At 31.4% G+C, this 14428-nt stretch overlaps 2 long non-coding RNA genes and 1 pseudogene across 5 annotated transcripts in view; all 3 read right to left on the reverse strand.

The window, feature by feature from the left end:
* The window catches only part of LOC110267719 (uncharacterized), a 111645-nt pseudogene that overhangs the window by 52719 nt on the left and 44498 nt on the right, over nucleotides 1–14428 (reverse strand). The window lies entirely within an intron of this gene.
* Nucleotides 7839–11801, reverse strand: LOC110267454 (uncharacterized). Of its 3 annotated transcripts, none has more exons than XR_015907089.1 (16): nucleotides 11598–11801; nucleotides 11324–11389; nucleotides 11174–11237; nucleotides 11028–11096; nucleotides 10878–10946; nucleotides 10751–10804; nucleotides 10578–10664; nucleotides 10261–10350; nucleotides 9858–10177; nucleotides 9272–9775; nucleotides 9097–9183; nucleotides 8763–8891; nucleotides 8538–8673; nucleotides 8287–8398; nucleotides 8123–8216; nucleotides 7839–8037 (listed from the first exon to the last, which is right to left on the reverse strand). It is a non-coding gene; the product is annotated as an uncharacterized LOC110267454 (long non-coding RNA). The 3 variants fall into 3 exon arrangements; XR_015907088.1 differs by having other exon boundaries at nucleotides 8287–8363; nucleotides 9097–9196; XR_002355104.2 differs by having other exon boundaries at nucleotides 9097–9196.
* Nucleotides 11885–14334, reverse strand: LOC107620494 (uncharacterized). Its single transcript, XR_015907090.1, has 5 exons — nucleotides 14200–14334; nucleotides 13375–13622; nucleotides 12824–12857; nucleotides 12486–12742; nucleotides 11885–12375 (listed from the first exon to the last, which is right to left on the reverse strand). It is a non-coding gene; the product is annotated as an uncharacterized LOC107620494 (long non-coding RNA).

Genomic DNA, 14428 nt, shown 5'->3' on the forward strand with positions numbered 1-14428 from the left:
TAAGTATTCTTATTTTTTTATATTTTTAATATTAGTATACTAATAATAATATTTTAAATACAAAATAGAAAAATATTTATTCACCGAAAACAAATTTTTTTAACAAATTGAAAGTCTTCCAGCACCAAAAAAAAGTTTAATATTATAAAAATATTTATAACAAAATAAAGTTGAAATAACAATTTAAATACAAAATACTAAAATAAATAAATTTAAATATATAGAATAAAATCTTAAAATAAATCTAAATAAATAAATTTATATTGAACTTAATATTAAAATTTTTAGTTTTACTCATCTATTATGTGTAAGTGTTTATATTTAAAAAATAATAATTGATTATCCATTATCAATTTTCAATTCAACAACGTTATACGTGGTAGATTTATCATTCTTTTTAAGAGTATTTTTACTCCCAATTCCAACAAGATATCCAATAATATTTAAAATGGATTAAAATAAAAAATATTAGTTGTCAATAAGTTTGTTAAAAAAATACAGCCAAAATTATCAATAAATTAAATAAATTTATTATTAAATATTTTTTTAAACAACAAATTTACCAACTAAATAGGTGTAATTGAATCCAAGAGTATTGAGAGTGTAAAAACTCACAAAACTAAATCTATATTGTGAGATATTTGACGATTCCGAAAGTCTCCGTACATCAGTACATTTATAATTTATAATTTATAAAAATTTTAAAAAATTATAGTGAACAACCTAAATAAATAATAATTTATAATTTTCAAAAATTTCTAGTGAGGACACCTAAATAAATAATTAGTTCAACAATATTAAAAATTAAATACCGAACAACCTAAGAAAACGTATTAAAATTTTAAAAAGTAATAACTTAAGTAAATAATAAGTTATAATTTATAAATAAAATTTTAAAAATTTTTAATGACAATACCTAAATAAATAATTAGTTCAATAATATTAAAAACTAAATACCCAACCACCTAAAAAAGCGTATTTAAAAATTCAAAAGGTAATAATATAAGTAAATAATAAGTTATAATTTATAAATAAAATTTTAAAAATTTCTAGTGACGACACTTAAGTAAATAAATTTCCAAACTCAATGTATGAGCACCATGTTAGTATAAGAGCTCTCTATTTGTAGTACTATAAAAATAAAGATAAATAAATTTATTAATGAATTTATTTTTTGGTACAACAATAAACTTACCAAGTAATCAAATTCATAAGTATTGAAAGTGTTAAAACTCACAAAACTAAAATTATTATTATTACACGAAAACTAATTGAATAATTATTAATTATTATTGTTATTACGTGATTTAAATGGTAGCATTTGGTTTTTCCAAAAATTTTAATGCCTTCTCTTTGGAATGATAACAATCTAAGTAGATGATGCAATGTGGACTTCAAAATTTAAAAAATAACAATTTAAGCAGATAATTTAAAATTTAAAAAATAAAAACCTAAATAAAATAACTTAAATAAATAATTTAAAAAAAAAGATAATAATTTAAGTAAATAATAAGTTATAATTTATAAATAAAATTTAAAAATTTTTCAATAATGACACCTAAGTAAATAAATTTCCAAATTCAACGTATGAACACTACGTCAGCAAAAAGTCTTCCCATTTATATTACTATAAAGATAAAAATAAAGATAAAGATAAAGATATAACAATTTAAGTAAATAATTTATAATTTATAAATAACTTTTTTAAATTAATTCAACAATATTAAAAATTAAATACTTAAGAATCTAAAAAAACGTATTTAAAATTTAAAAAGTAACCACTTAATTAAATAATAATTTATGATTTATAAATAAAATTTTAAAAAATTTTAGTTACGGCACCTAAACAAATAATTAGTTCAACAATATTTAAAACTAAATACCTAATAACCTAAAAAAACATATTTAAAAATTTAAAAAATAATAACCTAAGTAAATAATAAATTATAATTCGTAAATAACTAACAAAAATTTTAAACAGCCTAACTAACAAAAATTTTCAAATGCATAATAGATTTAAAAAGTTGCTAAAACATAAATAAAAATAATATATTTATTATCACGTAGATAAATTTGAATTAGTTGTTATCATGTTTAAATTATTATCATGCTCAATTTTTGTTTCCACGTTGAACCCTATAAATGATTTTTTTAAAAAATAAATACACATTAAAAATTAACAACCAATTTAATTATATAAAAAATAGTTCATATTAAAAATTTAAAATTTTATGACATCAAATACTATATTAAAAATTAACAAAATATTAACGATGTGAATTAAAAAATAAAATTATAAGTAATAACTAAATAACATCAACTTATATTGTTAAAAAAAATTCTAAGTTTTGAACATAAAAATAAAAAAAAAACAAAAAAAAATAACAATTCAAGAAAAAAAATATTTTCACCAAAACAATCAGATGTTTTTGACATTATTCTGTTAGATAGATTCTAAAGAAAAATTTTAAAATATGTGCATTCAAATTTTAAATTTTATTTCTCAATCTCGATCATCTTGTAAGTTGAGGTATTTTTTTCTGTTCCTGAATCTTCGAACTCCAAAAATAATCGTTTAGTTAACGTAATAGCATTTTCTAACACCTCGAATTTATTATTATCTACAATTTCATTGAAGAATTTAAACAATAAATTATGTATATTAAATTATATATATTTTATATTTTTAAAATTTAAAAAATTAATAATTAACTTAAAATTTCAAACAAATATTCATTTTAGTAACCAATTAGTTTACGCATCACCAGTAATAGACTGGAACCTTCCCATGACTAGAAAAAAAGAGACTATCCACATTCTTCTAATGTTTATCTTCTTGAATTACGTTGCAACACATTCTAATTATATTAGAATTATTACCAGTGTCAACAGTTTGACAAAATCAAATCAAAATTATGGTTCATGATATAAATTCCAAAAGTAGAACCAAATTTATCTTTACAAATATCAATTTTTAAAAGTGCACCAAAATCTCTATTTTTTTGAAGTTAGGAGTGAAATAATAAAATAAGTTTAAATAACAATTTAAAAAGATGAGAATAAACTTTTGAAATAAAGTCAAATACATAAATTCACAATGAGGTCAATATCAAATTTCTAAATTTATAAAAACAAATATATAATTATCCATAATCGATCTCTAATTCAATAGCATTGTATTTGGTAGAGTTGTAATCCTTTTCAAGGGTTATCTCACTTCTAATTCTAGCAAAATATCTAATAATATTTAAAATTGATTAAAATAAAAAAAATATTGTCAATAAATTTGTTAAGAAAAAAATAACTAAAATTATGAATAAAATAAATAAATTTATAAATAAATTATATTTTTTCTAAAACAATAAATTTATCAACCAAATAGGTGTAATCGTACTCAGGAACATTGAGAGTGTCAAAACTCACAAAATTAAATTCATATTGTGGGATACTTGATGATTGTGCACCTCAATACGTTGGTTTAAATTAACCACATACTAATGATATGTAGTCTTAAAGTTACCCACATTGAGTCAAACACTAAAATATCTTATTTCCTAAGATATTCATTCTCTTAGCAAATTTACGAATAGAGACACCATCTTAACCAAAGCGTGTATTTTTCCTCCATAGAATTGATAAACAAAAACTAAAGAACAATTAAATGAGGATAAACAAATAAATTTAAAATAATATAAAAAGATTGATAGGAAACTCACCTCTTTATCGAGCAAACCACTCAATTGAGTATGATAATGGAGAATTTTCGTAACTTGGTAGTATCTATAACCGTATCACTTGTATATGTGCACACAAATTGTCAATTGTAGAATTGATTTCTGCAATTTTGTTAATATCAGTCATTGGAATAAATAGAGAAATTTTAGATTCTGGATATATGTAAAGGAAGGTATTGATGTACTTTGAATTGTGGTGTTATACATATCTCATAACTTATATTTTTATAATCAGAAAAGCTTTGCATACAAGCAATTAGGGCTTGTAAGCATTACAAGTCAATTAACCACTAACCCCCCCAAACGCGTTGCAAGTGTTACGTCCTTTACACGCACTATATAAAGATCCCGCGTATATATAACTACCAAATTTAAAAGATTTGTTTCCTTCTTCATTCTCCTTCTTTCCAAATTTGCTTGTTCTTCTTCTCGCGCGTCTCCCCCCTGCTTTTTCGATCGTTCTTTTCCATCCTTTTCTCACTGGTTTGTTCTTCGTTATTGACGTTAGTTCCTCTCTTTATAACTCCAGCTTCGTTTTCTTTTCGATTTTCTGGTTTCTGAAATCAAAATTTGAACTCATTTTGAAGATAATGGATGATTCAACCTTAGATTGTCAGCTGAATCAGGGTGAAGTGGATTATGAATTTGAATCTAACGAAGCTTTTGAGGTTTGATTTACATACGATTACTCTGAATTTTGTTGCAGTTATTTGTATAGCATTGTGTAGCTGAATAATTCGTGAACATTTACTGTGAAATTAACACGTGAACATAAATCTATGGATTGAATCTAATGTATTAGTTTTGATTAATTATCTGCAATTTATAGCAGACGCTCGGGTGTAAATCAGAATTTTTTGGGTGTATTTTAGGGGAAAGTGTGGGTGTATTTACAGTTTATGGCTTTTTTGTTATTTTAGTTGAGTTGTTGTCATTCGGGTGTATTAGATCAGACATGATTGGGTGTATTTTTAGTTTTTGACTTGGTGTATTTTGCAGGCTGTGTATTTACAGTTTATGGCTTTTTTTGTTATTTTAGTTGAGTTGTTATCATTCGGGTGTATTAGATCAGACATGATTGGGTGTATTTTTAGTTTTTGACATGGTGTATTCTGCAGCCTCTCTCTGTTGTTGATGACCAGTTTGTTCCGAAGGTTGGAATGACATTTGCTACCCTTGAAGATGCTGGAAAATTTTACAGGAACTACGCCAAGGCTGCAGGTTTTTCTACAAGAGTTCGGAGCACAAATAGGAAGGGAAACGAGATTAAGAATCAATTGATTACATATAGCAGAGAGGAAAAATGGAAATCTAAAATATCTCTGACTGAGAAGACAAATCCAACAGCCGGTTTAAACTGTCCTACAAGAATTTATATACACACATTGAAGGATGTTGGTGCTTGGATCATTTCAAAGGTTGTGCTGGATTATTCACAGCCTTGCTGTCCAAGTAAAGCAGAGGTGCTCAAACAGCACAGGGAACTAAGCATGTCCATTCGTCGTACAATAGAGAATAACGAGGAGGCTGGTATTAGACCAAGCAAAACTTACCAATAATTTTGTTGCGGCTGCCGGGGGTCATCGCGAGTTAAATTTTATTGAAAAGGATGTGAGGAATTATATTACGAGAGAAGTGCGGAATGTTTATGAACAAGAAGATGCAAAAAAATTTGGAAAATATTTGTTAAGAATGAAAGAGAAGAATCAGAATTTCTTTTTTGAGCTCGAACTCGAGGAGGATCAATCGATTAAGCTGGCTTTTTGGGCCGATGCAAGGAGCAGAGCTGCCTTTGAGTATTTCGGAGATATTATTTCATTTGACACCACCTACAATACAAACAGGTAATAAACTGTCCCTGTTTATGATGCTAAATTAATGTATTTTTATGAATCTCGCCGCAGAGGTGTATATTGGGTGTTTTTGGGTGTATACAAATCATTTGTTGGGTGTACGTAATGATTTTTCATTCTGCACTATGGTAATTTATTTTAGGTATAATTTGGTTTGTGGTTCTTTTGTCGGGGTGAATTACCACGGTCAGTCAACACTTCTTGGATGCTCTTTGATGAAAAATGAAGAAATTGAATCATTCAAATGGTTATTTCAATGTTGGCTTTGTTGCATGGGAGGAAATGCTCCGAAAGGGTTTCTCACCGATCAATGTGCATCAATGAAAAGGGCTTTATAGGCTTATATGCCAACAACAATTCACCGTTGGTGTATTTGGCACATCATGAAAAAGATTCTAAGCAAATTAAACGGGTACAAGGGATATGCAGAAATTGAACAAGAAATGAGCCAAGTTGTTTGGAACTCTCATAGTAAAGACTCATCTGATAGGAATTGGAATGATTTTCTGCTAAATTTTAGTCTTGTGGACAACAAGTGGCTTTCAGGTAATGTTTGTTTAAAATCTGCAGCAGAGGTGTAAATTTAATTCTTTTCGGGTGTATTTATAGTCTGTGTTTGGGTGTATTCTGCAGATCTCTATGAAGACCGTCATATATGGGTTCCAATATGTCTGGATCACCACTTCTGGGGCAGGGATGAGAAGCACACAAAGAAGCGAGAGCATGCATTCATTTTTTAACAAGTTTATTATCCGGAACAGCTCGCTTATTCAATTTGTCAAATAATACGATAATTGCCTCAGAAGTAGGGAGCAAGCAGAGAGAGAATCAGATGCTGCAGATTTTTATACGGTCATACCGTGTGCAACCAAATCCTCCATTGAAGCTCAGTTTCAAGATGTGTACACTCATCAAAAGTTTAGGGAAGTCCAAGCACAATTCAGAGAAAAGGCGAATTGTATCACTAGATTAACGAATTTCGCTCTAGGCTATTCAGTATACGAAGTTAGAGAACAAGTTTCTAGCTCAATATTCAACAAGTTTGTGGTTACTTATGACTCAGTAGCAGCCGAGGTAAAATGCCAATGCTTATTATTCGATTCAAGAGGGATACTGTGCCGTCACGCAGTAAGCGTGTTAAGCTTTGAACGAGTAAGCCAAGTGTCACCTAGATATATACTAGAACGATGGAGCAAGAAGGTAAAAAGGCGACACACACACATCAAGAGCAGCCACGACGAGCCACTGTTGGAGCCAAGAAGCAAGAGGTTTGACCAATTGGTTTTTCGTTCGCAAAATATTTGCGAATTTGCATCAGAATCGGAGGAGCTGACTGCAATTATGCACCGTGCGTACGATAACGTCATGGTTGAGATGGAATCATTGAAAGCCAAAAGGAAGGGCACATCTTCTTTATCTCACGAAGACGCTAACTTGGAATCCGTTAACGAGCTTCAAAGCCCTCCAAGGATTCGAACAAGAGGACGTCCAAAAAATAGGCTAGGTTCAAAGTTGGAGAAACAGATTGCAAATGCCACAAAGAAGAAGAAAACAAAAGGTTTAAACGAGGTAAAAGTGATGTTCTTTAAATATGTGGTGATTGAGTTTATTTTTCTCGTTAATAGTTTAGCTTATATGTGAGTTTGTTATATTCAGTTAAACCTCTTTGATGCTGCATCAGTGATGCATTCAAATTCCAGCCAATATCAAGGACGTGTTATGAATTATCAGTTCAGAGTACCAGCAGCAGCGGATAACTCTTTGGGTGTATAGTTACAGAATATGGGTGTAAAAGCACTGTTCGTTTGGGTGTATTTTCTGAATTTTCTTGTATTTCACATTTTACATATATATACATATATATACTTCAGAACCTTGTTTTTATGTTATAAAATACTGTTTGTTTTTTTTTTTACAACGGTTTAAGGATTTTAGGTATTAGGGTTTTAGGGTTTACGGTTTAGGTTTTAGGTTTTACGAGTTAGGGGTTAGGGTTTAGGTTTTAAGGGTTTAGGGTTCAAGGTTTTAGGGATAAAGTATCAGGGGGATAGATTTTTGGGTGTATATTCAACTTTCTTTGGGTGTAAAAAATGGCAGGTTATGGGTGTATATTTGGTTTGATGTTTTCCTTCATATTATAGTACGTGTAATTCAGACCTTTTGAATACAGCAGAGAGAGTTTAATTATTGAAAGAAATTTTACAATAAACTGGATTATAATTGAAAAATTTTTACAGCATGTGTTCAATTTGTTACAAGACTATATAACATTTATATTAATTAGTGTCAATATCCTTAGAATCTATCTGACAATATGGACTCAATAATAATGAGGATGACTTGGACAGTCTTATTACATTACTTCCCCTAATGGCTTCAGCTTTGTCTTGATTCATGTCATGGAATAGAATCTGGGAAGCATATTCCACTCTAAAGTGGTCCACCTCGTGCTACAGTTAAAAAGAATATTTTGTTTAATCAACCATGTTAATTGAGTAATGTAATACAGAGTTATTTAGTTTTAAACATATTTACCTGGGTCCAATTGTCCCACTCATACTTCCGCCTTTTAATGTTTGCGGGCTCAAATATCTCAAGCCACTTCATTACGTAGATAGCATAGTCATAGCTGAAAACAAAGAAAATAAATTACAAATTACATATAGGAAAGTTTTATTTTCAGAGTGAAAGATTTATACCTTGTCTTTTGGCCTGAGATGTGAATGTATGGTGGTACAATTTCCTTGTCCTTGTCCCTTGATTTCAGAGGTGCCCCCTAGCATATACTTTAATTTGTGAAATTACATATCCCTTAAAACATAAAACAAATCAGTAATACATAAATAATTTCAATAAAGGGATACACCCAAAGGAGCACATAGTTACACCTTATATTGAACAGAAATACATCCAACTATATATATATACACAGAACACAGAACCAACTTACAACGAATGTATTTAGCGCAGTTCTCTTATCGGATGGAGATTTTGTGTGATATGGGTCGACTATATAAAATTTCCTCTTTCTTGTATCAGCCAACCATAACCACCAATGTTGTGAAATGGCAAACAGGTGCAAAAATCTGAAATATGTTTAGATTGAACACTGTTTTAGTTTATTTGGCACATAAGTAAAAAATGGTAATAAGAAGTTGTAGAAATGAAAACTTACATAACGATGGGATGCTAATTTTTTAAGGTCCAAGAATGTTATAAACATTGGGTAGTCTTCCACCCTGAATGGCTTATTATTTTTAGGCTATAAGAATTCTCCTTATGGATGATTTTCAAGGGCCATGTTCTGCAAAAATTGGAACCACAAAATGAATACAGCAAATACATCCAAACGAATCCAGAAAATACACCCAAATGAATAAACAACTTATACCCAATTGAACACAGAAAATACACCCAAATGAACACATTAAATACACCCAATATAAGACAGAAAATACACCCGAAAGAATGCAGAAAATACACCTAAAATTCGTTGAAGCAACCCTTACCACAATATCAGGGGGGAGACAGTATACTTCTTCTTGAAACCTTTTAATCTTTTGTTGGTTTAGGATGAAGCACATGGCAGAGACAATCTAGAAAAAGATGCTGAAATCAATTTTACATCAATCAGGTTTGCAGTTAATTTTGGTGATAAAAATATTAATGTTGTTGTAATATTACCTCAGCTTCTATATGCGTTTCAGGTGCGAGTGATGCAAGGTGGAGTTTTGACAAAGTGTATCTATCTTGGGCTTGGAGTGTGCAGACGGTGTCAAACTCATTAGTTAGCCCATTTGCGTAGGTCTTCACTCGTATAGCCCAGAGGTATCATTTCTCTTTCATGTCAGAACTATGTTGATTCGTCCTCGCAGGAGTTTCAAACTTCTTGAAACTCTCTGCGTCACTCTCTTTTGGAATCTGCGGACTTTTTTCTTTTGTTGTGACCCTACCACTTGCAATTTTTTGTACCAGATCCCCTAATTATTCTAGCAGTTTTGGGGTTTTTGGAGTTTTTGCCCTCCCTCCATCTTGCGTTGACGCTCCCTCCTGCGTTGCTGCTTCTTCTTGGCTTGAATCAGTCAAGCCAAGCCTAGCCTGAATGATGGCATTTGATCTGTTTTAGGAACATACGATGCTGTCCGTGTCATCATCATCAGCGTAACAGCGTCTTCTGGGGCTGGATTACTGCGTGATTATGTATAACGTATTATAAGAATAAGAATATACGGATGATAACCAAACATTAATTTTACTCTGATGAACTTACATATTAGATGGAGCTGGGGAAAGTGTGGGTGTGCTTTCTTCAAGTTGTTGGGGAGGGGGGTTCAGGAGTGCTGCACGGTTACATAAAAATAATCATGTTATAAAAAAACTAGTCAGGGTTCAATCGTGAAAATATACACCCCAACTGGGGCAATATACACCCAAACTGTAACCAAATATACACCCAAGAGTATTTCTTAGCTTTCTGTAGTTCCTTCAATTTGTAGCACAGGGATTGGTTCATTTTCTATCTCAGGTGTTTGTTCAATTTCCGGCATAGTGGTTGTTTGGGACAGTGGTAGACAAACTTGAATCGGAACTCTAAACAAGAAGAAAAATAAAAGGTTAACAATGCCTTTGAAAATAAAAAGGTTATAAGGTTGAAATTTTCTTGAAAAACTCACATTGCAAGCGCTTCGGACGGTATCTCTTCCCTCACAACCACCATATTCTCTTCAGCCGGCTCACTGGCTGACTCTTCAACCAAACTCAACCTAAAATACACCCTAAGAAAGTCAAAAATACACCCGAACAATTCAAAAGAAAGACATGCTTTGTTTTTTGAGAACTTACATACTTGCAGTGTTTGCTTTTTTTTCCTGCCTTTTTTTCTCGAATAAAACAATAAAGGGCTTTTTTTTTCTAAAAAAAAATATATACAGAATTAGAAGTATAAGGTAATAAAAGAACAAAAGCAACGATTATTTGAAAGAGAAATTACATGCTCTCTGCCGGTTTGTTTACGCTACTTTGTTCTGTGTGTCCTTGAGAGGAAGGATCATCACTTCCCAAGTTTACGTCCGATATTCTAAACATAATAGAGTACATATTATTCACAAAAATACCATACTGTTAAATCATGATAACAAGATTTTATCAAATAAAACTTCTTACGTTTCAGATGAGACATAGTGACCTTCCGTCGATCGCAAGTCAGTTTCCTTCTCCCTGCGAAACAAGAAACAACTATTAGCAAAGAAAACACCCTAAAATCTGAAATATACACCCTAACAAGACATACCCCTCTGCAGCAGATTTTTCATTGTTTTCCCTTAAGAATTCATCTAAATCTTCAGTTCTAATTTCAGATCTGACAGTACATGCATAAAAGAACATGTTAACAAATATAATTTTGATGATAGACGGTATTATAGCTTACAAAGTACTGTACCCATGATAGGATTGAGCTTGCTCAGGAGATGAATCCTCAACAATGACCTTTTTCTTTTTGGATTGTGTCCTAGGGGAAAAAAACAAGTATGAATCAGAAATACAAAATTAATTTGATCACAAAATACTATCCAAATAAGTGCTTACTTTTGGTATTCTCTGTGTCTTTTTCTTTATTTTTTGCTTCTCTACTGGTGATGATTCTTCACTTCTATAAGTTAATAAGAGACACTCTGTTAATACATGAAATCTTGATAATAAACCCAAAGAAAAAGAGTAATAATTTTAGAACATTACTTATCAGTTGATTCAGATTCTGAATCAGAATCCTCCTGATTCTTCTTTCTTTTTTTGGACTCCATTCTGGAAGGCAAACAATCATTATTTAAAAACATACTAAAAGGGATAAAATACACCCAAATGAATGCACAAGATACACTCAAATTAATGCACAAAATACACCCAACTTGATAAACAAAATACACCCAACCGGATAAACAAAATACACCCAACTTGATAAACAAAATACACCCAATTGGATAAACAAAATACAACCAAGTATGTTACTTACTTTTTGGCTTTTTGGCTGGGTTATTTTCTTGGTGAATCCTCTGAGTCTTCTTGAGTCTCAGAATCAGAGGTAGAATTGTCACTATCAGTTGTTTCTGTCTCCGATGATGATGTTGAACTTGCCTTCCTTTTTTTTATTTTTTTTGATTTCTTGTTTTTTTCTTTTTTCTTTATTTTTTTCATTTTTTCTTTCGTTTCCGCCATCTTTACAATCCCCTGAAACATTAGAAATTTTAGTTAGCGGCATTCAGGTAAATAAAATACACCCAAGATATTTTGCTCACTTACCATATGTTCCTCTATTTTCGCCCTCATTCTTTCGACCAACTGCTCCTTACTCCAGTTGGCAATCCAGGGTTCTGGAGGTCTTTCTGCCCTCTTCTTGTCTTTATTTTTTGATAGATGAAAGTAAATTATCATCAGGGCAAATAGGCAGCCGTCAATTGCCTTTTTCTTTTTCAGCTTGTAATCTGTTATGCCCTTGATGATAAAACTCAAAGCATGCCCTCCCCAGTTCCGCTCTGTTATTGTGTCCATCTCGAAAATTGGGGCCAGGTGCACAGGTGAGATTTTGTTTATTGTCGTTGGTAACAGAAATGCCATCTGTATATAGAGGATGAAAATCCTCTTGAACATGAGGCGATCCTGTTCATTATCAACGCCAATATCCACCATCTCATCTGTTAGATTTTTGAGAGTCTTACCCTGGAATCTTCTAAAAATTTGTTTGTCATCTTCAGAAAGATCCTTATAATTGACTTTCTGAGGAAATAGATCTCCTACAAAAAGGAAAACAACATAGTATGAAAATCAGTTCAAATACACCCAAGCATCAATTGAAATACACCTGAATATGGCTCATATACACCTATAATTTTTAGCGAGTTACCTGACGCGTTGATACTAAGCGCAGCCCCTATTGTTTTTGGTCTTACTTTAAACGAACCGTAGCCGGTTTCCAATCTGTTTTCCCCCTAATTTGAAGGAGTTAGCCAACTCCCTTAATATTTGGTGATGCACCCTTAGCGGCGGGATGTGCATCAGGCCACCGAAACCCAAATATCTAACAATTGTTTTCTTCTCTTCGCTCATGTTTCTGAATTTCTCACTTAACAAATGTGTTGCACACTTAAGGTCTTTGGTTTGCTGTAAACAAAGCAAAATTATAGTCAGATATATTTCTATTATATAAAACTGATTTCATCTAAGACATATATTTGTTCTTACATTTTTTCAGCTTGGTTTCTGCCTGCCATTTTTTCTGAAATAAAAAATACACCCATAGATATGAGTCAGATACACCCATAGATATCAATCAGATATCACTCAAAGATGCATTAATATACATGGTCAAGCAACATTACAAGGTCAAGCAATATACACCCATGGACAAGCAAATATTAGAACAGTTGCAACTGTTGACTATATTACAGTATATCAGTTCAGAAATATACACCCAACAAATTATACCATATACACCCAACAAATTACTCCATATACACCCACTAAATTACGCAATATACTCCCAAAAACCAGTTACCAGAAGAACTAAAACAACAAGAACAGTAACACCTAGAACAACTAAGAAGAACAGTATAACCTAGAACCAAGAATAACAGTAAAACCTAGAACAAGTAGAACATTAAAAACTGTAAAATGAGACTTAGAACAAGAAGAACAGTAAAACCTAGAAGAACGTAGAAGAACAGTAAAACCTAGTTCTTCGATTTCGAAATGTGAAAAATATACAAGATGAGTAAAATAGTAACGTAACGTACCTTGAGTATTATATCTTCGTTTTTTCTGGAGATTGTTGATGGAGAGTTCTATGTTGTGTTGATGGAGAGTTCTAATCTTCGCGACGAGTCCTATCTCTGCAGTTTGCAATGTTGCTCGAAAATAGACGGTTTGTGTTTTTTTCGAACGGCTTGGAGAAGTGGAAGAGTACGCCATTAAGGAGCGCTATTTGCGAAGAGCAACCGTTGAGTGGGGCGCGTGTATTTTACGCTCCATTCAATGTGAGTTACTGCGCGTTGAATGAAGTTTGGACTGAAAACTTGTAAAACTTGTAGGACCTTTTTGCTTGTATGTGTAGCAAGCCCGTTTTATAATTGACTCATAGTTAAAATTTTTTAAATTTGATAACTTTAATTTGAATTTAAATTAAATTTACAGATAAAATAAATAAATATATAAATATATTTAAAAAACTTCAAATACACGAATTGTTAATTATCAATTAATTAAGTACATATATTATTAATTATCAATTAATATAACTACAAAGAATAAAAATTCTAAATTAACATAGCTACAATATGAACGTAGCTGCAATTTTTAAAAAATCAATAAATTTTTAAAAAATAATGATAAAAAAAATTAATAAATTTTTAAAAAATAATACTAAAATTTAAAAAATAACCATCTAAATAAAACAATTTAAAATTTAAAAAATAACAACTAACAAAAACAACCTAAATAAATTTAACTTAAAATTTAAAAATAATAACCTAAACATCGAGTCGGTTTGATTGGCCGGTTTTTAGCGGTTTTCAGATTTTAATTTAAAAAAAAAAACCCCAGAATAGTGAATAGTTGAATACCCCTCTCTTCTCACTCCAGCGCCGCCAGCGACCCCTCTGCTCGGAGCTGCTGTTGGTGTCGCCGTCGTCGAGCCCGCTTCTGTCCTCGTCGTCGTCGGCCGCCCTGAACTCGTGTCTCTCTCCTCGTCGTCGAGCCCGTCTCCGTCTTCGATCCCTCTCACAGCGAAGTGCGAACGTCCCTCTCTGCCGCCGTGGAATCTTCTCCTCGCCGTCGCAAACCATTGCTCTT

This window comes from Arachis ipaensis, chromosome B10 (assembly GCF_059453495.1).
Source record: "Arachis ipaensis isolate K30076 ecotype BB chromosome B10, ASM5945349v1, whole genome shotgun sequence".
Taxonomy (NCBI): domain Eukaryota; kingdom Viridiplantae; phylum Streptophyta; class Magnoliopsida; order Fabales; family Fabaceae; genus Arachis; species Arachis ipaensis.